The 23,685-nt window shown below is 40.0% G+C and overlaps 1 long non-coding RNA gene across 1 annotated transcript in view; it reads right to left on the reverse strand.

Annotated features, from left to right (window-relative positions):
- Window positions 1-260: 260 nt before the first annotated feature.
- The window catches only part of LOC149216041 (uncharacterized), a 35,081-nt gene continuing 11,656 nt past the window's right edge, over window positions 261-23,685 (reverse strand). Inside the window, exon 3 of the long non-coding RNA XR_016251062.1 lies at window positions 261-643. This is a non-coding gene — a long non-coding RNA (uncharacterized LOC149216041). The remainder of the gene's footprint in view (window positions 644-23,685) is intronic.

Raw genomic sequence — 23,685 nt, forward strand, 5'->3', positions numbered from 1 at the left:
AGAATGATCTCCAACAATCTCGTGTTTACCTTAGAAGTGGTTATATGCCTCTAATTTCAAGATCTTCCCCATATATGTATTTCACTAGATATACACATGAAAGAATAAATCTACATATCTACATCATTGGTGCCACTTGCCTTTAGCAAGATGTCAACACCCAACAACATCTTGTAACTGGCAAATCATGCAACTTACAGAGAATTAAAAAAAAAATATCGATAAAGGTAATCCTTCAGCAAACAACTAACATGATCTTTATTTATTATGCTACCATGGGAGCAACAATTCTAATATATCTGGAAATGTGAAAAGACAGCCTTTGCAATAACGCAGTGAAAAGGATTTTTTTAGTCACGGGAATCCTTTTTATCGTGGCTTTTTCAAGGAATACATAAATGATTATTGAGAGAAAAGAGGAGTGAGCTGAGGGGGGGCTTTGTGTAGTATGGATGCAGTCTCTCCACAATCTTTCAGGGATGCTGCTGAATGTGAAATATCTCTTAGTATGAAACCAGTCTCCCAGTATCTTAACCAAGGGCAACCCTGAAATTGAGACCAGTCTCTGGACGATACAAAATGAAATTGAAAATGAAGGTCTCACTAACTCACTCCAAGAAAAAGCAGCAGCAAAAATTCGTCCCTGGATAAAACAAATCCAGATTTAGGAACACTTTCAGGCAGAATTTTGTACTTGAAAAAGCAATCAAAACCATCCAACGTGAATTTGAAAACGCAAGTTTCACTGACCCACTCCAACAAAAGCAGCAGCAAAAATTTTAGCCCTGAATAAAATTTATGCTAGAGGAGAATATTTGAAACAAAGATCCCAAAAATGGTTAAGATAAGCAGATCGGAGCACAAACTCTTTCTATAAATCCACATAGTATAAGAGATGAAACAAATTTCCTAGTGTAAAAAAGCCAACGACTCCATAATACAAGACCAAGCATCTACAAAAACACGTGTGTCTAGATTTTTCAAGTCCCTAGTATCAGATCAGGGATCAAATTTTTCAAATGAGCAAAACTGGGTCTTATCCATCATCCCCAAATCCATCACTCAAGAACAACCATACGGATCTGAGTTCCCACATCTTGATAGGTTCCATAAACCCCAAGGCCATCGCTCAAGAAGACAACAGCGTGATGATGGAACCTATCAAGATGTAGGAACTCAGATCTGTACTTTTTTATATAGAAAAAGGCGAGGCCCCCCAGACCAGATGACTTCCCAGTGAGCATCTTTTAAAAGATGTGGCACATCATCCACACAGACTTTACTAACAGTGATTGCAGAAACAAGATCCTCACGTGAGATTCGTAAAGCTCAAAAACAACTTATCGCTCTCTCATTCCAAAATTGATATTGCAGAAGATTTAGGGGACTAGAAACCCATATCACCACTCATAACATTGTGTAAAATCATAGCCACAAGGATCAGGCATCTCCCCCAATCCCTCACCTCAAAAGAACAAAGCCAGTTTCTAGCTGGTAAACAATCCACTCTCTTAAATCAAAAAAGAGGGGTATGCTTCTCAAATTAGAGCTGGAAAAAACTTATGATAAAATGAACTAGGGTTTCCTCAAAAAGCCTTATAACCCTAGTTTTTTATTTGACATCGATTGAACAAAATCCAAGAATGCTTATTCAATAGCACCTTTTGTTTTCCTTGTAAATGATGAACTCTCTTCCATTTTTAACTCATATAGGGGATTGAAACAAGACTTTCTCCTTTCTCTTTTCCTCTCCATTGTCCTTGTATATTCCCATCACAATGATAGTAGCATCTGATGGGTAGTTCCACACAGGTCGAAGTATCTAGACAGGTGGAAGTTGTCCAAAGGTCCTTTAGCCTTAGCAAGTCACTTTAATTAAGGAATTATTTAAGTAATTTCCTTTTATAAGAAAAGGAGTTAATCTAATGAAATGCAAAGATTATTTGTATTAATGAATTAAATCAATCTCAACCATTGATCTCAAGCGAAGTTGAAAATCTTAACTGTCAATCACTTTGAAGTTTAGGTTTTTGGATTCAATCAATAACTCAAACTTATAAAAGGAAAACTTACAAAAAAGACACATCAAGTGACCACAAGACAGTGAGATAGTGAGGATCTTGGATGGAGAAGGACATTCATCCAAGTGTCCAGATTCCATAGAAAGAGAACAAGGGGCACCAAGAGAAGAATCCAGCATCCAGCAGGATCTAAGGACAGGTTTGAGGGGTTTTGCTGCAGTACTGAGCAGCAAAAGGGTTTTGCCACCAGGAAAAATCAAGTTTTTGCTGTCTGTAATTTTCCTCAGTTGGCATTTAATTTTGCCAGAAAGGGAAGCCCTTGTATGCTGCAAAACTAATGTTAACACGCATCAGATTTGAAGGGCATAATTTCCTGTGTGCATGCGTATGAGATTGGTCAATTGTGCATCCAATGTTTTTATATTTTATTTACCTGATAATATTCCAGCAGTGCTTTTATTTAGTAAATCTGCAGTTAATAAATTTACAGCAAGTGATTTGCTATGTAATAAATTGCCAGTAGCTGGGGCTAGTAAAATTAACATGGTATCACAGCATTGTCTCTGAGGAGGAGACCAATTTTTCGAGTATTGCAAATAAGCCAGATTCAGTAAATTTGTGGAGGCAAGGAAGGCTGTACTATTTTCTGCGTAGAAATCCACAGAAAGTCAAGGTTGCAGACACAGCGGTACCATACAGGAGCCACAACAGTCCATACAGTGGGACAGGCCATACAGGTGACGTCCGTATATGCACACATGTGAGTAACAGATGACGACAGCAACCGTACGTGCACAGCACAGGTAGACGGCAATCACTGTAACGCACAAGACACGGACAAGAAGAAAGATGACTGTGCGTGTGAGAGCCATAGGTGCACAGCACAAGACAGTGATGACAGCAAGTACAGGAGATAGCAGCAAGTATGAAAGTGGGATAAGACAGCATATGACTTGAAAGGTGAGGACAAAACATTATAGGGCGACATTAGCAAGCAGGAGCAGTCCGTATGGCACAGATCAGATCACCCAACAGTTATTTGCCATTTGGTGGTCATTCTTCAGAAGGAGAGAAGGAAGGCATACCAGTCAAAGGTTTGCAGGATTTCAATTTTTGTGGGTTTTTTTAAAGAGCCAAAAACATAGATCCACAGAGAATTGTAGCAAATCTATCAAATCTGTAAAAAGATCTTAGCAGAACTATAAACCAGCAGCATTTTTATACTTGTGGGTGCTAAAATAACTTAGCACAGCTGATTTTATCAAATCTAAGAATGGAAACAACTAATCTCAAAGTTGAAGACTGGTTGGATGGAGCATCTAAATTCTTGTCCTGTAAAGTGAGGGTGACCTTACCGTTAGAAGAACATGACTTTCGGAAGATGACAGAAAAAGTTATTCCTGTACCAACACTGAACAGATGCACCACTCAAGGCAACTCATGAGGACATTAGAGCCAAAATTGATTATGGATGCCACAAGGGATCATTTGAACCCACACTTGGAAAAGAAGCAGTCGGCCAGAGAGATGTTTAAGGATCTAGTGAACCTTTACTATGATAACATGAATAGCAAGATGATGTTGAGCAACAAGCTCAAATCCTAAGTCACATGACACGAGGACACGAGACACGGAGGACACGGAAATACGAGTATTCGACACGAGACGCAGCAACCCCGGAAACAGCACACGAGGGACATGTTTTATATATATATATATATATATATATATATATATATATTGAAAAATACTGAAATATAGTGCTTGATCCATATAGATATGAATCATGATGATATCTATTTAGTATTTAGTATACACTATTTAGTATTTAGTATTTAGTGATTTACTAGTTAGTTTATTAATTTACTACATCAATGATGTTCACAGTTCAATGTTCATTATTCATGTTATAATTTTTGTTATTAACTTCAAACAAGTTTGATCATGTTCAAACTTCACATAAGGTAGTTTATGTAAATTTATGTGTTCAAACTTCATTGTTGACCAAAGCGTTAATTGAGCTTTCCCTCCCTTTAGACCTCGAAGGTGTAGTGAGCAATGAGCACATGACAGGAAGTTGGGATTTTTATTTCAACACACGATCTATACATGGTCACTCGTGTATAATTAAGTTTCGTAGGCTATAACACAACTTACAAGAAATTTAAGTGCTCCAAATTCTCAGAAAAGCATGTGAATGCTCGTCTCCTACATCTCCAGGTCCAGGTTGATGTGAAGTTGAGAGCATTGTGCTCGAATCTGATGGAATTCCTCACACTGCACAACAAATTGGATTCCAGCGTCGAGCAAACTCAACTTCGGTGGCGAACAATGAAAAAAAAACCCCAAAAATAAACCATGTTGCAGGTTTTAAATGTCACTTTTCATGGGACATGTGTCCTAAGAACCAAAAACGTTAGGGCATGTTTTCGACACGTCCAAAATACGTGTCTCGATTGGAGGACATGAAGAAAAACGTTTTCGACACGTTTTAGGGCGGTTTTCGTGTCCAACACGTGAAATACGGAACACGAGACCCTAAGGGTGGTGTCCTGTGACTTAGCTCAAATCCATCCAGATATCGACATTTGATAATGTTGCCAACTATTTCATGAAGATCAACTAGATACTAAACCAGCTTGTAGCCATTGGAGATATAGTGGATGAGACAGAACTCGTCAATGTGGCACTGAATGGGTTCACCAAGCCACCGGAACCATTTGTCAAGAGAGTCTATGCTCAGGAGAAGCTTCCCAATTAGGAGAGGCCTTGAGATGATTGCATCCAAAAAGAGGTTTGGGAGGAGTCTAAGGCCAACAGGCAATGAGATGGAGAGAAGAACTTGGCCTTGTTCAATCAAGTCAAGAAGAGCAAAAGGAAGGGTCCCAAAGGCAATAAAGAGGGGTCACAACCAAGGAAGGACTTGATCAAGCTGAAGTGCTTCATTTGCCACATGAATGGGCACTATGCATCACATTGTCCCGATAAGAAGGGGTAGGGGAAGTCGCAACAAACAGCAACATCAATAAAGGTACAACTTGATGAATTTGCAGCAAAATTCGAGAAGGACTTCTCATTGGTCTCTTATCTATCTACCAACGACATCACCAAAAGTGCTTGGTACTTGGACACTACTGCATCATGCCACATGACAAAAGCATCAGAGTTGCTTAGCAATCTAATGGAGAAAGTTCCAACTCAAGTCGGAAGGAACTTTGGAAGCCAAGGACATGTTGTTTGTACAAGAATTGTAGAAGAATTTCCTCTCAGTCTTAGTGATGGAGGACAAAGGATATGAGGTCATGTTAGGGTGTGGACATGTGCTCATCCATCAAGAAGACCCTAGCCCAGACACAGTAGTGAACATCAAGGTTAGAGAGGTCAACTTATACAAGTTGAAAGGCAAACCTGTTCAAGCACTGGTACATAGTAGTGACAACTTGTGCGAGTCGTTGCACAGGAGGTCGGGACACTTGCGCTACACAGCTTTTCCAATCCTAAGGGAGATTGTCACTGGTCTCCCAAATTACAGTATTGATTAGCAGAGCGTTGCAAAGGGCGTGCACTTGGCAAGAATACCAAGGCTATTTTCAAAGCAGCTAGAGTAAGTCAAAGGGGATCTTGGATCTCATCCATTCATGTGTGTGGACCAATATTGGTGGTGTAAGTGTAAATAGTGTTGTACTATGTCAAATTCATTGATGACTATTCCAAGAAAATCTTAATCTTCTTCATGAAGACTAAGGTTGAGGCCTCCAATTGGTTCAAGGTCTTCAAGGCCCAGGTAGACAACCAAATAGGCAAGAAGATCAAGGTCTTGAGGTCAAACAATGGGGATGAGTACACCTCCAATGACTTCACGAATTTCTGTAAGGACGCTGGGATCAAGAAGGATATGATAGTCTCATACAACCCTCACTAGAATGGGAGTGCAAAGAGAAACCAACAATCCATCATTAATTTTGCCGACGCAATGGTACATAACCAAGATCTTCCTATGTTTCTTTGGGCAAAAGCATGTAACACTGCGATATTTGTGCCAAACAGGAGTCCTCACAGGATATTGTGGGACAAAACTCCTAAGAAAACTTTCACAATGTTGAAGCCAAAAATAGGAAACTTGAGGAACTTTACTTGTCCAGTATACATCCGTATGCTTGTGGAGAAGAGGATGAAGCTAGAGAACAACAATCAAACACTTGCAGTTTCAGAAGTCAACCTCGAGTAGAAAGCAGTCATTAGCTCTTTCCAATTATGTCAGGAGACCTAGGTGGTTTGAGCAAACATTGAGTGATGCTCCTATGAGCACATTAAAGGAGAGCAAGCCTTCGAATAAATTTTGAATTGGATGGCATTAATCAATAGCATCATTGAAGAGGCAACAAACTAGGAAGTTTGAAGAAAAGTGTTAAGTTATGGTATGTTCTATGCTTAGAGCAATTTACTTCAATTTCTTCTTATTAGCCCAATGTCAATTCACAGTTTAGCAATCACATTAACATAAAGTAAAATGCTGATAGAACATAAATAAATCGACAGAAGACGAGCCAAGACAAGAGACACCAGATGTGGCGGCTAACCATGGACAAACCCCAATGTGGGGAACCCTCTAATCAATTATTCTATATTCTTCAATAATTCGGCAGAGAGAGCGATAGTACAATATCACAAATCTGATATTTTATATCAGCAACCAGCGAAGTCAAGGCTAGTCAAATCAGCCCCAATTTGACCACAAGTCAACCTAGGAGAACTCGGCCTCCAACAGCAATAGTAAGCAACCCAAAACAGTCCACAAAATGTGGTCAAACAGCAGTCAACGCACTGCAGCCCTGCGGTCAGCCCTAACCAGTCAACACTGGTCAAATCCGTGGTCAAACAGGCCAGCATTTGGCTGCCCAGCAATGCACCTAGCCTAGGAGAGGCTGCCCAACCCAAAAACGCAGTCAAACCTTCCACTATGCTGGTCAACGCATGCATAAACAGATATGCATCCTTCACGTTCAGCCCTAACTCAACGCTGCCCTAAACTTGATCTGCGTCCTCCTTCTTCAGCCACACGTGTGAGAGAGGGACTCTTCTAATGCGTAGGAGAGAGAGATGTTTGGTTAGATGAGTGAATAATGCCACAAGGTATCTTCCTTTTATATGAATCATTGAGGTTACGTTGGGGGTGTGCCATACACTTTATCTCGCTGCCCGACCTTGACAAATTGTCAAGTATATACAAATAAATTCATATCTCCATAAATACATGTCGAAATCGGATGATCATTAGATTCAATCCTACACCTCTCGACCAGGAAGTTTGAAGGAAAGTGTTAAGTTATGGTATGTTCTATGCTTAGAGCAATTTACTTCAATTTCTTCTTATTAGCCCAATGTCAATTCACAGTTTAGCAATCACATTAACATAAAGTAAAATGTTGATAGAACATAAATAAATCGACAGAAGACAAGCCAAGACAAGAGACACCAGATGTGGCGGCTAACCATGGACAAACCCCAATATGGGGAAACCCTTTAATCAATTCGTCTATATTCTTCAATAATTCAACACAGCGAGAGAGAGATATTACAATATCACAAATCTGATATTTTATATCAGCAATAATATATCAGCAACCAGCAAAGTCAAGGCTAGTCAAATCAGCCCCAATTTGACCTCAAGTCAACCTAGGAGAACCCGGCCTCCAACAGCAATAGTAAGCAGCCCAAAACAGTCCACAAAATGTGGTCAAACAGCAGTCGACGCACTGCAGCCCTGCGGTCAGCCCTAACCAGTCAACGCTGGTCAAATCCATGGTCAAACAGGCCAGCATTTGGCTGCCCAGCAATGCACCTAGCCTAGGAGAGACTGCCCAACCCAAAAACGCAGTCAAACCTTCCACTATGCTGGTCAACGCATGCATAAACAGATATGCATCCTTCATATTCAGCCCTAACTCAACGCTGCCCTAAACTTGATCTGCGTCCTCCTTCTTCAGCCACACATGTGAGAGAGAGACTCTTCTAATGCGTAGGAGAGAGAGAAGATGTTTGGTTAGATGAGTGAATAATGCCACAAGGTATCTTCCTTTTATATGAATCGTTGAGGTTAAATTGGGGGTGTGCCACACACTTTATCTCGCTGGCCAACCTTGACAAATTGTCAAGTATATACAAATAAATTCATATCTCCATAAATACATGTCAAAATCGGATGATCATTAGATTCAATCCCACACCTCTCGACCAGGAAGTTTGAAGGGAAGTGTTAAGTTATGGTATGTTCTATGCTTAGCGCAATTTACTTCAATTTCTTCTTATTAGCCCAATGTCAATTCACAGTTTAGCAATCACATTAACATAAAGTAAAATGTTGATAGAACATAAATAAATCGACAAAAGACAAGCCAAGACAAGAAACACCAGATGTGGTGGCTAGCCATGGACAAACCCCAATGTGGGGAAACCCTTTAATCAATTCTTCTATATTCTTCAATAATTCAGCAGAGAGAGAGATAGTACAATATCACAAATCTAATATTCTATATCAGCAATAATATATCAGCAACCAGCAAAGTCAAGGCTAGTCAAATCAGCCCCAATTTGACCTCAAGTCAACCTAGGAGAACTCGGCCTCCAACAGCAATAGTAAGCAGCCCTTAAATTTACTTAAATTTTATCCTTCTACTTAAATTTTTAACATTACCATGAAATGGCTCAAGATGTTTGAGAGTGGTTTTGACCTCATTGGATTTCATATGGAGAAACTAGAAATTTAGATTTCACTCAAAATTCCGCTGACTTAATGGTTTTCACGATTTCATGGTTTGGGGGTTTGCAATGTTTCCATTTGATTCTATCATGTGTGAGGGTATGAGATTGGCATTTGATCAAGAGCATGAAGCCCTTTAAGAACCTTGATCATCGTGGCATTGATTGTTGAACTTTGTTGATGTTGGTGGTACTGATGAACTCCTCTACGATGGCCTTAACAAGAATACACCCTTCACTCGAAGGAAAACAACTGGTTAGGCATGCTAATCTTTTTCTACCACATTATAAGGTTGAGGAGATAAACCCTTCACTCAAACCAAAATCATTGGTTAGGCATGTTAAACCTTGTCAATTTCTATCATTTTATAAGGTTGAGCAATCCAAGTCTGAAGACTTTAAGCTAGATGATGTTCATGTATCTCTTGTTGATGATGTTTATGTATTTTTAGTAGTGTTGAATCAATGATGAGTTTCATGATTGACCATATTGATCAGTGATTTGTAGTTTTGATGTCTATTTTTGCTACTACTACCAAAGTTGGAGAGGAGTTTTAGGAGTCCTCAAACTCAAAGGCATATTATTTATGTAGCTCATGTTGATGATCTCTTGTCTAGTAGTAGTGATGAGTTTGATCATGAGGAGGAGTGATCATGGTGTTGATCACTGATATGTAGACTTGTAGTAGTTCGGTGACCCCATAGCTTAGAGCATTGTTTTCGGATTCTAGAGGCCATTTAGAGCCTCATTGATTATGTATTTTGTTGTTGATATCTCTTGCACTCTATGCCATTTTCATATATTCACCTTTACATGGTATATAGATGAGCAAACCTTGCATATTTTTTTTCTATTGGCTTGGAATCATGGTTTTAAATCTTAAAAATAGTTTTTTTCAATAAAAATTAATTATTTAATGTATTTTTTTTAAACCGGTTCCGGTTTGAAACCCGGTTGATTAGGTGGACCGGTCCGGTCACTGGTTCCGATTTTTAAAACATTGGTCAAACCTTCCACCATGCTGGTCAACGCATGCATAAACAAATATGTGTCCTTCACGTTCAGCCCTAACTCAACACTGCCCTAAACTTGATCTGCATCCTCCTTCAACGACATGTGTGAGAGAGACTCTTCTAATGCGTAGGAGAGAGAGAAGATGTGTGGTGAGATGAGTGGATAATGCCACAAGGTATCTTCCTTTTATATGAATCGTTGAGGTTAAGCTGGGGGTGTGCCACACACTTTATCTTGCTGGCCGACCTTAACAAATTGTCAAGTATATACAAATAAAATCATATCTCCATAAATACATGTCGAAATCAGATGATCGTTAGATCAATCCTACACCTCTCGACGAGAGGAATCCAAGAAAAATATCAGCTGCCATAAATAAGATGACCCATATGGAGTTTGGCCCTAGTTGCCAATTTTAACAAAAAGCCATGGTGAAGGATAATGCATGGGACATTATGCCAAAACCGAAGGGAAAGCTAGTTCCAAAGGGTTCTTCTAGAAGTACCTTCCTCGTTAAGAGGCACTGTTGATGATAATAGTATCGTATAAGTAGTTCCACATAAGCCTAAGCGTCTATACAAGTGGAAGTCCTCCAAAGGACTTTTAATCTTAGCCTTTAGCACATTACTTTAATTAAAGGAATTATTGAAGTAATTCCCTTTTTACAAGAAAAAGTGAATTAATCTAATAAAATGCAAAGTTATTTGCATTAGTGATTAGATAAATCTCAAATAAAGTTGAGATCTAATCTCAACCATCACTCATTTGGAGATTATAGCTATGGATTTGAACAATAACTCAAAACTTACAAAAGCAAGGCAAGGATAAGGGAAAAGACACATCAAGTGATCACAAGATAGTGAAATAGTGAGGATCTCAGTGATTGGGTGGACATTCATTCAAGTGTGAAGATTTGTTAAATTTTAGATAATAATGATATGTTCTATGCTTTGGCACAATTTCCTTCAATGTTCCTTATCAGCCCAATGACAATTCCCAATTATTTCCAGTAGCTATCACATTGACAATAAATGCAGATATAACATAAAACATGTGCAGAAGACAAACCAAGACAAGAGGACACAAGGTTTGGTGGATGCCAGGGAAAAACCCCAATATGGGGAAAACACTTTGATCAAATCTTCTTATTATTATTCAATAGTTCAGCAAAGAGAGAGTACAAATATCAAGTTAACTTGACCAAAACAGTCATGTCAAAATCAGCAGTCAACTACGGCCCTAACTAGAAAGTCAAGGTTGGTCAAAGCAACACCAAAATGTCCTCCAAGCAGCTCGGTCAACAGCAGATTAATTCGGCCTTCCAAGAGAGTCAAAGTCAGCAAAAAACAGTTTGGTCAACCCAGTCAAAAGAGAGAAAAAGTTGCTATAATTTCTGCAATCAAATCTGAAGTCAACGCTGAAATCAACCTTGGTCAAACTGTCCTAATCACCTCAATTCTTGTGCCAATAAATGTGGCCTCCAAAGATCAAATTTTTGCCCACAAAAACGAAGTCAACACTGGTCAAAAGAGCCCTGGTCAACGTTGGTCAATGCTGGTATGTTTTCCTGAAATTCGGCCAACAAACAATCCTAGAAATTCGGCCTCGTGCCACACACGCAAAGTAGTGAGACACTACCTCCAAGCTGTACAAACCAATCAAGAGAGGAGAGAGAGAAATATGCGATGCGATGAGTGATGTCCAAATGAGGAGAGCGGTCACTACTATTTATACACTTCGTTGAGGGTGAGGAGACACATATATTGGACTTTTGAGCCTACATTTGACTGAGGCCGACCTTGACAATTTGTACATGAGAGAATAAATTCAAAATTCCATTTCTGCTTGTTAGAATGAGATGATCTTTATATCAAAATTTGACCTCTCAAAAAGAGGAATCCAATGCAATAATCATCTCCATCGTATGAGCTGTCCTAAAGGTGGAATTTGGCCCTAGTTGCCAATTTTAACAAGATTCCATAAGAAGAGAACAAGAGGGACAACAAGAGAAAAGAATCCAGCGGCGAACAAGATTGAAGGACATGTTTTACAGATTTTTGCGGAAGAACTAAGCAGTAAAAGGGTTTTATTAGTTGGAAAATTTCCAAGCTTTGTTGTTTGTAATTTTCTCAATGAGCATTTAATTTCTGTTAATTTTAGGTAACAATGGTATGTTCTATGCTTAGAACAATTTTACTTCAATTTCTTTATCAGCCCAATATCAATATCCAGATCAGCAATCACATCATCATGATAGTAAAATGTAAATAGAACATAAACAATAACAGTAGAAGACAAGCCAACACAAGAGGAGACAAGATATGGCACCAGCCCCAAACCCCAATGTGGAGAAACCCTTGATCAATTCTTCTTATAATTCTTCAAAACTTCAGCAGAGAGAGCGAGTACAATTTACAATATTCACTTGCCCAATCTGATCAATCAAAACAGCAGAAACAAAAAGCCCTCACCAAAATTCCATTTATGCTAGTCAGAATGAGATGATCTTTATATCAAAATTGGACCTCTCAAAAAGAGGAATCCAATGCAATAATCATCTCCATCATATGAGTTGTCCTAAGGTGGAATTAGGCCCTAGTTGCCAATTTTAACAAGATTCCATAAGAAGAGAACAAGAGGGGCAACAAGGGAAAAGAATCTAGCAACCAACAAGATTGAAGGACATGTTTTGCAGATTTTTGCAAAAGAACTAAGCAGTAAAAGAGTTTTATTAGTTGGAAAATTTCCAAGCATTGTTGTTTGTAATTTTCTCAATGGGAATTTAATTTCTGTTAATTCTAGGTAACAATGCTATGTTCTATGCTTAGAGAAATTTTACTTCAATTTCTATATTAGCCCAATATCAATATCTAGATCAGCAATCACATTATCATGATAGTAAAATGCAGATAGAACGTAAACAATAACAGTAGAAGACAAGCCAACACAAGAGGACACAAGATATGGCACCAGCCAGGGACAAACCCCAATGTGGGGAAACCCTTGATCAATTCTTCTTATAATTCTTCAAAACTTCAGCAGAGAGAGTATAATTTACAATATTCACTTGCTCAATTTGATCAGTCAAAACAACAGAAACAAAAAGCCCTAACTAGAAAGTCAACATTGGTCAACAAGGCTGAAATAGACCTCCAAAATAGCTCGGTCAACCTTGGTCAACTCAGCCTCCAACAGCAAGATAATGCAGCCCAAAACACTCTGAAAATAACCAGTCAAACTTGGTCAACAAAAGTCAACGCAGCAACCAGAACTAGGGCAGTCAACGTTGGGGTCAAACAACCTCAGTTTTCGTGCCCAAAATTGCGGCTTCCCAAATAGAAGTCTCCCTCACAAAACACTAGTCAACACTGGTCAAAGTCAGCCTCCTGAAATTTCAATCAAATCTTGTCAACGCAACAACTAGAAAAACCAGTCTTCCCTTCGTACATGTGGAGAGAGAGAGGTGCCCAAAAATCATACCCGATAAAGATGAGAGAGAGAAAGATGAATGAGAGTTATGCCAAAATGAGGAGGAGGACACAACATTGAACGCTGGAGGAGGCTAATTTGATGGCTGGCAGACCTTGACAATTTGTCCATAATCAAAATAAATTCATAACTTCATTTGCAGATGTCAGAATGGGATGATCTTTAGATCAATCCTACACCTCTCGGAGAGAGGAATCCAAGAAAAATATGAGTTGTCCAATGTGAAGTTTGGCCCTAGTTGCCAAATTTAACACCCTCTCAATTAGGGAGAACTTCACCTGCCAAGTTGTCTGACAATCTGTACCATCATTGTCTCTGCTCTATTGAACTATGAAGAAAGAAGAAATGATCAAGAATGGACCCGAAGTTAGTCTCCAATAATAGAGAGTGTCTCATACCACTCTTAACCGACCCGAAGTCAGTTTCCATTGATCCCAGGTCAATATCAACATCCTAGCATAGGGAGTACGGTAGAACACGATGCGTCCATCGGTAGCCCTATGGTCCCTATCCTCATTTCCCTTCTCATTGGCCAGATGAGAGGTACTTCCCATGAGTCCCAGACTACATGGGTAGGATGTGCAGACAGGAGAAGGTGAACCACTCATCCTGCTCATATGCCATAGGAGAAGGTGAACCACTCATCCTATGCATATGCCACCATGGGGTATCACAGGGGAAGGTGAACCACTCACCTTGTACGTCACACACCAATAAGGAAGGTGAACTACTCACCCTATGGTCGCTCATCACTCCAAGAAGTACCCGAAGCCCCCCCCGAAACTGCCAGAGCTCCACATACATCTCATACGAGACCCTCATAAGAGGGTCTCTCCACTACTCCAAGTCATTCACAAAAGGTTAAGAATCTGACCTTCCCCAGGGCCTTCGTAAGAATATCAACGACCTAATCATCAATCCTAATGTGTTGGAGTCTTATTGCTCCTCATTATACCATATCCCAGATAAAGTGGTCCCTAATATCAATATGCTTGGAGCGGTCATGAAACACAGGATTCTTCGAAAGACGAATCCCACTCTAGTTGTCGCAAAAGATCATAGTGGTATCCAGCGCATGTCCAAACAACTCAATAAAGAGCTTCCTCAACCAAACAACTTCACAAGAGGCCAAACTAGCAGCAATGTATTCAACCTCAACAGTGCTCAAGGCAATCGACTTTTGCTTCCTGCTCATCCATGATATCGAAGCAGAACCTAGAGAGAAGCAACATCTAGATGTGCTTTTACGATCCACCACACCACCAACCCAATCTGCATCACAATAACCATGGAGCCTCACATTCCCGACATTGTACCTTCGCCCATAAGTGATTGTACCCCGAAGATATCTCAAGAGATTCTTGGCAGCAATCCAATGTATGTGATCAAGCTCGACCATAAACTAGCTCAATGTATTCACTGCAAAACATATGTTCAGACGAGAGTTCACCAAGAACGTCAGGGCCCCCACAAGTTGACGATACTCAGAAGGATTTCCCAAATCGGGCCCAACAACACTTCTGCATAACTTCTTAAAGTCAAGTTCCATCGAAGTAGTCACAGACTTGCAATCCACTATCCCAAATCTTTCAAGTATCTTCACAATATACTTTCCTTGAGAAAGGAAAATCGTGTTTGGCTTTTGCTAGACCTCCAGCCCTAGGAAGTAATGCATCAAACCTAAGTCCTTCGTCTCGAATTCGAAATCCAACTCCCTCTTACATTGATGAATAAGAGGGTTTTCACCTGTCAGAAAGAGATCGTCCACATAGAGTACCAAGATGAGAGGTCTATCATTCTCAACCTCAAAATAAAGGTTCGGATCAGCTTCTATTCTTGTAAATCCCAGCTTCATTAGATAGTTATCGATCCTCTCATACCAAGCCCGGGGCACTTACATCCATCCATAGAGGGCTTTCTTCAACCTGCATACATGTGTTTGACGATCTTGAACTTCGAACCCCTTAGGTTGTTCTACAAAGACTTCCTCCTTAAGTGAACCATGCAAGAAGGCAGCCTTGACGTCCATCTGGTGAAGATTCCATCCTTGCAACGCAACAAGGGCTATAATCGAACGGATGGTGATGTAGCGGGCAACCGGTGCAAATATCTCATCATAATCTACACATTCCTTTTGAGAGAAGCCTCGAGCAATGAATCTAGGCTTGAACTTTTTAGCACTTCCTTTAGCTCCATGCTTGATCTTGAGGCGCCATTTCGAGGTGACAATGGATTTGTCCTTGGGTCTAGGGACCACATCCCAGACATCATTCTTCATAATCAACTCATACTCTTCGTTCATTGCATCCTTCCAAACTTGGTATTTGCCAACTTCTTCGAATGTGCAAGGCTCGGATTGAACAATGGTGCTCATTGCAGTTAAGTACCCATGGTACCTATTCGGCTTCTTGCTTTCACGAAATATCCCCCTAGGTGCAACATGTCTCTCGGCATCTTCGAGAGTCTCCCTAAGCCATGAGGGTCTCCTTTTCGAGGAGGAAGGCTCATGAGGGGGTGGATCAATGGGATCCATTCATCCTTCAGCATCGGGCATCTACTCTTCCTGCGGTTCTCCCTACTTTCCGTAATCTGCTTCTTTGTCCTTCCTTGGAAGAGGAAGGTTACTAATCTTCCCAAGGGCAGCATCCTCATCAAAAGTGACATCATGACTTATCTCCACTTCTCTTTGACCAAACACAGATTCTATATGCCTTAGAAGTTTCACTGTAGCCCACAAATATTCCTTTCTTCCTAGAAGCATCCAATTTGCTTCTCTTTTCTTTCGGCACATGAAAATATACAAGGCTACCAAAAACTCTAAAGTGAGAAACATCAAGTTTCTTACTGGTGAAACTTCTTCAGGAGTCTTGGAGTCCAACGCTTGATGAGGGCATCTATTTTGAGCATACACTGCAGTGTTTGCAGCTTCGGCTCATAAGAACTTCGAAAGGCTTTGATCATGAATCATGGCACGAGTGGCTTCTATGATAGAGCAGTTCATCCTTTCAGCAACACCATTTTGCTTAAGAGTATATGCGAGAGTAGTCTCCCTCTTAATGCCAGCTTCTCTACAATAATCTTTGAACTCATTTAATTTGTATTCGGTTCCATTATCGGTCCTCAATATTTTGATCTTCTTCCCGGTTTGATTTTCGACCAAAGCTTTGAAAGAATGGAACCATGAGAATACTTCGTCCTTCTTCTTCAAGAAATATATCCAAGTCTTGCGAGAGAAATCATCTATAAAGATGGCATAATATAAATATCCTCCCAATGAGTTCACAGGCATTGCACCAGATAGATCAAAATGAATCAATTGCAATATGTCAGTAGTCTTGCTATCACTTGAGGGGAATGGTCCCCTTGTATGCTTTCCTTTGGCATACCCATGACAAACACCTTCATGTTCTGCTTTAAATTCGTCACCATCTTCCTCGCATCAGGTGGAGCCTTATAATGTAGATGAGCAAACCTTTGGTGCCACAATTCGGATTGAAGTGATGTGTCGCAAGACATAGCTCCCAATGGGCTTCCTCCAACTATATAGGCTATCAACCCTGAAGCCAAGTGTAAATGCATCTTTGAAATTTTTATTCCACACACGTACCTTAATCAGAAAGTGCAACAGCATGCTAAACACAAAACACAGAACACTTGCCTGATTCGATTGCTAAAGAGGATTTTTAGATACAGAGGAGAAGTTTCTGGAGTCGATGGCTTCTTCAGGAAGCTATCTAGCTCTTGAGACTTCCGCCGAATTTTCCAAAAGAAGCTAGACCCTGCATTCAATGTTGGTGGTTGGAATTATTTTAATGTTTTCCAACACTCCCCCTTAATTCCAACCATATGACAAATATACTATAGCACAATATAAAAGACACTGTAAACATACTCTTAATTGTCATGCCTGCTGGTCTAATTCTCAGCTAGGCTTACAATATAATCTTGATTTTCTACAACACATAACTTACTTCTATAAAACTCAAATTTTGCCTTCCCAAGAGGCTCAGTGAATATGTCAACTACATTCTCATTTGTATTACAATATACTAGAGAAATTTATTTTGATTGGACCTTTCTCTTACAAAATGATATTGTGTGTCTATATGTTTTGATCTTGCATGACATACAGGATTGTTCCCCAATTTGATGGTGCTTTGATTATCACATCTGATCACTGTAGGTTCTTGTTGACCTTCACCAACATCTTCAAGTATTCTTTTGAGCCATATAGCTTCACAGGTGCCACTACATAATGCTTTATATTCTGCTTCAGTTGATGACAAGGAAATTGTTGCTTGTTTCTTACTGCTCCATGATATAGCTCCTGATCCTATATTGAAGACATATCCAGTGGTGGATTTCCTGTCATCTGGATTTCCAGCCCAGTCAGAATCAAAATGACCTGTCAATTCAACATTTTTTTTCTCAATCTGTCTACTTCTATTATTATACAAAAAGATTCAAAATGTTACAGCAAGGCCATGAAAATCTTGCCATGAGATTGACAATTTGCACAGCTGAACACCTTCCAAAAATGGTGGACTTCCATCTGTTACATCTTTTCCTAAGACTCAAAGTCTTGCGAAACAGACAAGCTGATACAAACAACTATTGCACTGTTTTGCAGCGCTGAACAAGGACAAATAGACATAGATCCAAACAGTCGACACAGAGACATATAGACACATACTATGACCTGACACAGGCACAATTTCGAGTTCCAAAAACAGAGTAATGCGCCTACTTCTTAGGCTACCGAGAGCAGAGTGCCATCCGAGATCAGTTGTCATCCGTAGCGTAGGGTTCCTCCACTACCCTGCACCCAAATTGCAAAGAGTCTTCCGAGTCTGAGCGAAGGACCACCGAGCCAGTTGGGACTCCCGGAGCAGGCTCGCTTGGACCATCAGGGGCGGCTTGAGTCGCCAAGGAGGAACTTCCCGTGACCGGGCGTTAAGTGTCAATTGGAGGCACTGTCCCTTGTTCTGGCGCAATTGCCTGATGAGCTGCTGCTTGGCCGCTGAGATTTGCACAATTTTCAATAGTAACAGAGACTAAGAAAGTGGAATTGGCAAGAGTGCAGGGGATACGATAGCGGACTGTTGGATGCGCCGCATGCTCACAGTCAACCAGCCTTCCACGCCCATGACCTCTGCCTCTTCCAGCTCGGGAAACTTGAGGGCGATTTTGCTCAGGTGCCAACTCGACCGAGGAGGAGGGAGAGATGGGGGCAGACCTCTGTGAGGTGGCGCGCCCACGGGAGCCTCCGCGTCTGCTACCCATTCTTGGACGCTCTCTCGGCATTGCAGTATACAATGGATTAACCAGCGCACAAATGCACGGAGGGGAGCAACTAACCAGCACGTGAGCGCGTTGAACTGGAGCTAAAATCCTGTGAAACACTCTCGAGCCTGAGACGGAGACGGACTTGGGCACAGAGAGTGAATGCCCCTGAGCTACCAACAGCGCCTCAGAGGAGTGCGAAGTGGCAGCAGAGGGATGCGAAGAGGCCGCCGAGGAATGCCAAGAAACCGCAGAGGAATGCGAGGAGGTCGCTGGAGCACAGACATTATGAAGCGCCATTGCACAATTTACCAGGAGGTAGATGGAGGAATAAACGAACCACATTAATAACCCTGCGTGAGACCAGCTCACTTGATCTGCATGGTTCCTCGTGGCGCGCATGGGCTGACACCTGCCCATGTGAAGCGCCACCTTCGTACCCTTACTCTGATCGAACACCCGCATCCGGGAGAGAGAGATCTTTCTACACCAAAGAAGCGCAATCCTGTTTGAGTTGTTCATCGGCTGCCATTTCAAGAGAACCAGAGAAGTAGGGAAGTTGCTGAGTGGCGCCCTGGTTGGCCAGTCTATCAGCAACTTGATTCGTTGTTCTTCTAACATGCTGAAAGGTTATGCTTTGGGGATTCCTTAGATTTTCCTCCAGTGATTCCAATCTATTGAGCAATCTCCAGCTGGATGCTATTTTGACTGCTGTAGTACCGGCTTGTATTCTGTTGGCTGCGTCGATTAGGATGGATGAGTCTCCTTCGACCTCTAAAGGGAAGAAGTGCTTTTGTTCTGCAATGCAGATCCCTTGCCAAAGTCCTTCCAACTCAGCTGCATTGTTAGTGTCCTTGCCAATCGATCCATAATATATATGCAATATAGCTCCCGTATGGCTTCTGAAGATTCCTCCAAATCCCGTCGGCCCAGGATTACCTTTGGCTGCCCCATCAAAGTTCAGCTTGTAAGAGTTGATTGCTGGAGGGGACCAGGATAGCGGAGAGGTTGTGCGCGTTGGAGGACGAGCTGTAACATTTGCTAAAAAGGAGAGGTCCAGATTCCAGTCCTTCAGAACGATGCATTCCTGCGGAGAGTCTGGCAAATCTGTGTCATACCAGGTTCTGATGGCTAGAGTTTCTTGAAGATTTTGTTTTAGAAGGAGCCACAGAGCTTCTATTGGCCGGTGAGTGTTGTTGAAGATTCTGTAGTTTCTTTCCTTCCAGAGAATCCAATAAAGAAAGCCTGGTAATAGACTCCATAGAGAGTTAAGAAGCTGGCTTTTAAAAGGGTTCTTGGTCCATTTCCTTATGGTTTCTGTAACGTCCTCCATCCGAGCTTCCGATCTCCTGTTGCATTTTTCAATTCTCTCCCAAAGTTGCGTTGCTAGCGGACAAGTTTCCATTAGGTGGCTGATTGTTTCAGAGTGGAGATTGCAGTTTGGGCATCTTGATGGGCCAATGAATCCACGCTTTTGCAAATTGTCCCAAGTGAGTATGCGTCGTTTACTTAAGAGCCATAAAAAAGTAGAGACTTTAGGCCAAACTCCTGGTTGCCAAACTTGTTCCCAAATTTGGTCCTTGTCTGTCTGGATAGCTGAGTAGCGCAATTGGTGTGCTTCTTTGGTGGTGAATGTTCCTTTTGGCGTATGTCCCCATCTTAGTTTGTCCTGCTGGTTGGAGAGTCGAATTCTTCTGTAGTTGAGTTCTTGATCTATGTCAGTGTGCGTTTCTCCTTGCCAGTCAATCTGCCAGAGGCTAGCGAGTTTCCAGACCTGTCAATTCAACATTACAAGCATTAGTAATACCAAAATTGAAAGTTCCTTTTAAATATCGAAGAACCCTTTTTGCAGCTATCCAATGGCTTTCATGAGGCTTAATCATTAATTGACTAAGTATGCTTACTGCATAAGCGATGTCTAGTCTAGTGGTAGTGAGATAATTCATACTTCCCACTAATTGTCGATACAATGTTCCATTCACCTCTTTTGTTCCATCATCACTTCTTAATTTGATATTTTGTTCCAATGGAGTACTCACTGTTTTACATCCATTCATATGAAATCTCTTTAGTACTTCATTTGTATATTTGCTTTGTGTGATTAAGGTTCTTCCATAATCTCTCCATACTTCAAGACCTAGACAATAGTGCATCTCACCAAGATCCTTCATCTCAAATTCCTATGATAATTTTATTTTTATATCTGTAATTAATTTATTAGCACTCCCTGTTATTATTAGATCATCAACATATATAGAGAGTAATACTATATCCCCATTTCTATCTGTCTTGACATACAAATTAGGATCATTTTTACTTTTTTTTTAAATCTTTGCTGAAAGAAGAATTTGTCGATTTTCTCATACCAATATCTGGGGGCCTGTTTTAGTCCATATAAGGCCTTTTTTAACTTGCATACAAGATGTTCTTGACCCTTTTTTACAAATCCTTCTGGTTGAACAAGATAAATCTCTTCTTTTAAGTCACCATTTAGAAAAGCTGACTTTACATCTAATTGATGTAGCTTCCAATCATATTTAGTTACCAATGCTATCATTATTCTGATTGTATTCATTTTTGCAACCAGAGCAAAGTATCTTCATAATCTATACCTTCTTTTTGTGAATAACCTTTTGCAACCAATCTTGCCTTATACTTGTCTATGTTACCATCTGCATTAAATTGTCTTGTACAACCATTTTGATCCTATAGGGACTTTATTTTCAGGTAATTCTGTTAATTCCCAAGTTTCATTTTTCATTATAGTCATATTCTTCTTTCATAGCTTCCATCCATTCTTTATGATTTTTGGCTTGTTCGTAATTTAAGGGCTCAAAACAATCATTACTTGAGACATTAAGACATAATCTTTATACCTGATAGGGGCTTGAATTTGTCGTGTTGACCTTCTTAGAGGTTCATTACTTTGTGGAGTACCTTCTCCTTTTCTTCTCCGTAGAGTGCCTTCATCACTTCTTTGTGGACTTTGATTCCTTGATGTGTCTTTTGGAATGTTCATGTGTTCTTGTTCTTGAGTTGATTCCACAACTTCTTCTTCCTTAAAGCTTTCATAAGGAAACTACCATATATTATGTTCATCTCCTTTTATTTGTTTATCTACATGCTCATGAAATATTACATCTCTACCTGCAAAGACCTTTTGAGTACTTGGATCATACATTTTATATGCTTTTTGATCAGTGCAATATCCAATAAAAATACATTTGATGGCTTTGGCATTTAACTTTCTCCTATATTCTTTAGGAATATGAGCAAAGGCCTTGCATCCAAATATCCTTAAATGACTAACTTTAGGTTTAAAACCATAAAATGCTTCAAATGGTGTTTTGTGCTCAAGATACTTAGTAGGGCTTCTATTTTTAAGATATACAGTTGTGTTAATGGCTTCAGCCCAAAAACTATTAGAAAGTCCTTTACTTTTTAACATACTACGAGCACATTCAACTAATGTTCTATTCTTTCTCTCAACTACTCCATTTTGTTGAGGTGTATGTGGTACTGTAAATTGTTGCATAATTCCATTTTGTTTGCAATATTTGATAAAAGCTCCTGAAGTGTACTCACCACCTTTATCTGATCGAAGAATTTTAATGCTCTTTCCTGTTTGCTTTTCAACCATACTCTTGAATTCTTTAAAGTATTCAAACACGTCACTTTTGTTTCTTATAAAGTACACCCAGGTGTATCTAGTGCTATCATCAATAAATATAAGAAAGTAATATGCTCCACCAAGTGACTTAGTTTGCATTGGACCACATACATCAGTATGCACTAGTTCAAGTATTTCACGTTTTCTTCTATTTTCATGCACAGGAAATTCTTCCCTATGTTGTTTTCCTAGTGCACAACCTTCACATTCAAAGTGTTCACCCTTAATAATTAGAAGACCTTCTACCATCAGTTTCTTTTGTAGTAACATTAGGCCATTATGATTTAAGTGTCCATACCTTTGATGCCAAAGCTCTTTAGTTGACATGCCTGTTGATGCCAAAGCTTGATGCCCATTCTTCATTACATCCAATTTGTATAAGCCTCCAACTCTCATTCCTTTTGCAACAACCTTGTAGTTGTCCTGCACATCCTTTACCAAACAATGTGATTTCACAAATTCAACTTTTAAATGTTGATCTGTGATAGTAGAGATTGAAATTAAGTTCTTCTTTAATCCTAGAACATACACCACATTTTGAATTTGTTTTTCTTGTCTATTAGGCATCATAACACTTATATCACCATATCCTTTAATTTCATGTGATCTATTATCTCCTAAATAGATGTGTCCACCATTATTAATCTCATGATAATCAAACCAATCTCTTTTGCATGACACATGGATTGATGCACCAAAATCTATAAACCAAGCATTATCATCATTAGTTTCTGCTAATAAAGCAGCATTGGACACAAACAATTTAAGATTGCTAAAGTCATGACTAATGACTAATTGCTTCATCTCTATCAACATAATTTCCTGAATGCCTTCTTTGTTTAGATTGATCAGACCTTATTTTCATGCAATTCTTAGCAAAATGACCAGGTTTTCCACAGTAATAACACACATCATCTCTACTTGATTTGGCATTTGGTAATGATGTACCTTGAAATGATTTTACCTGTGGCTTTTTGCCTTTATTTTTCTCCCATTGTTTGCCTTTGAAGGATTGCCTCCCTTTGGCCATCAATGCCAAATCTGAATTGGGAGATTGCATTCCATTTAATGTCACAGTAACCAAGTCTGTACCAGATATTGATCCGCCAATGTCACCTAATTTATCCTTTAGATCTTTAATTCTAGAAATAAAATCACTAACACTTTCATTTTCTTCCATCTTAATTGAAAGAAGCTTACTCTTTAAATACAATATTCGATTTGTAGCCTTCGTCTCATACAAATTTTTGAGTGTCCCATGTCTCCTTGGATGTTTTGCACTCTCTAATGTGTGGAATAATGTTGTCCTTAACCGTCATTTGCAAAAGCACCTTTGCTTTGTTATCCCGTCACCCCCAATCTTGAATTGCAGCATCTGTGGCTTGGGGGGACACTGGCTTAACTTCAGCTCTAGACGCAATCGCCCATGTATTGTTGCCTTCCGTCAA

This window comes from Pinus tabuliformis, chromosome 1_1 (genome assembly GCF_031772625.1).
Source record: "Pinus tabuliformis cultivar Carrire ecotype Pingquan chromosome 1_1, CPIR1, whole genome shotgun sequence".
Taxonomy (NCBI): Eukaryota; Viridiplantae; Streptophyta; class Pinopsida; order Pinales; family Pinaceae; genus Pinus; species Pinus tabuliformis.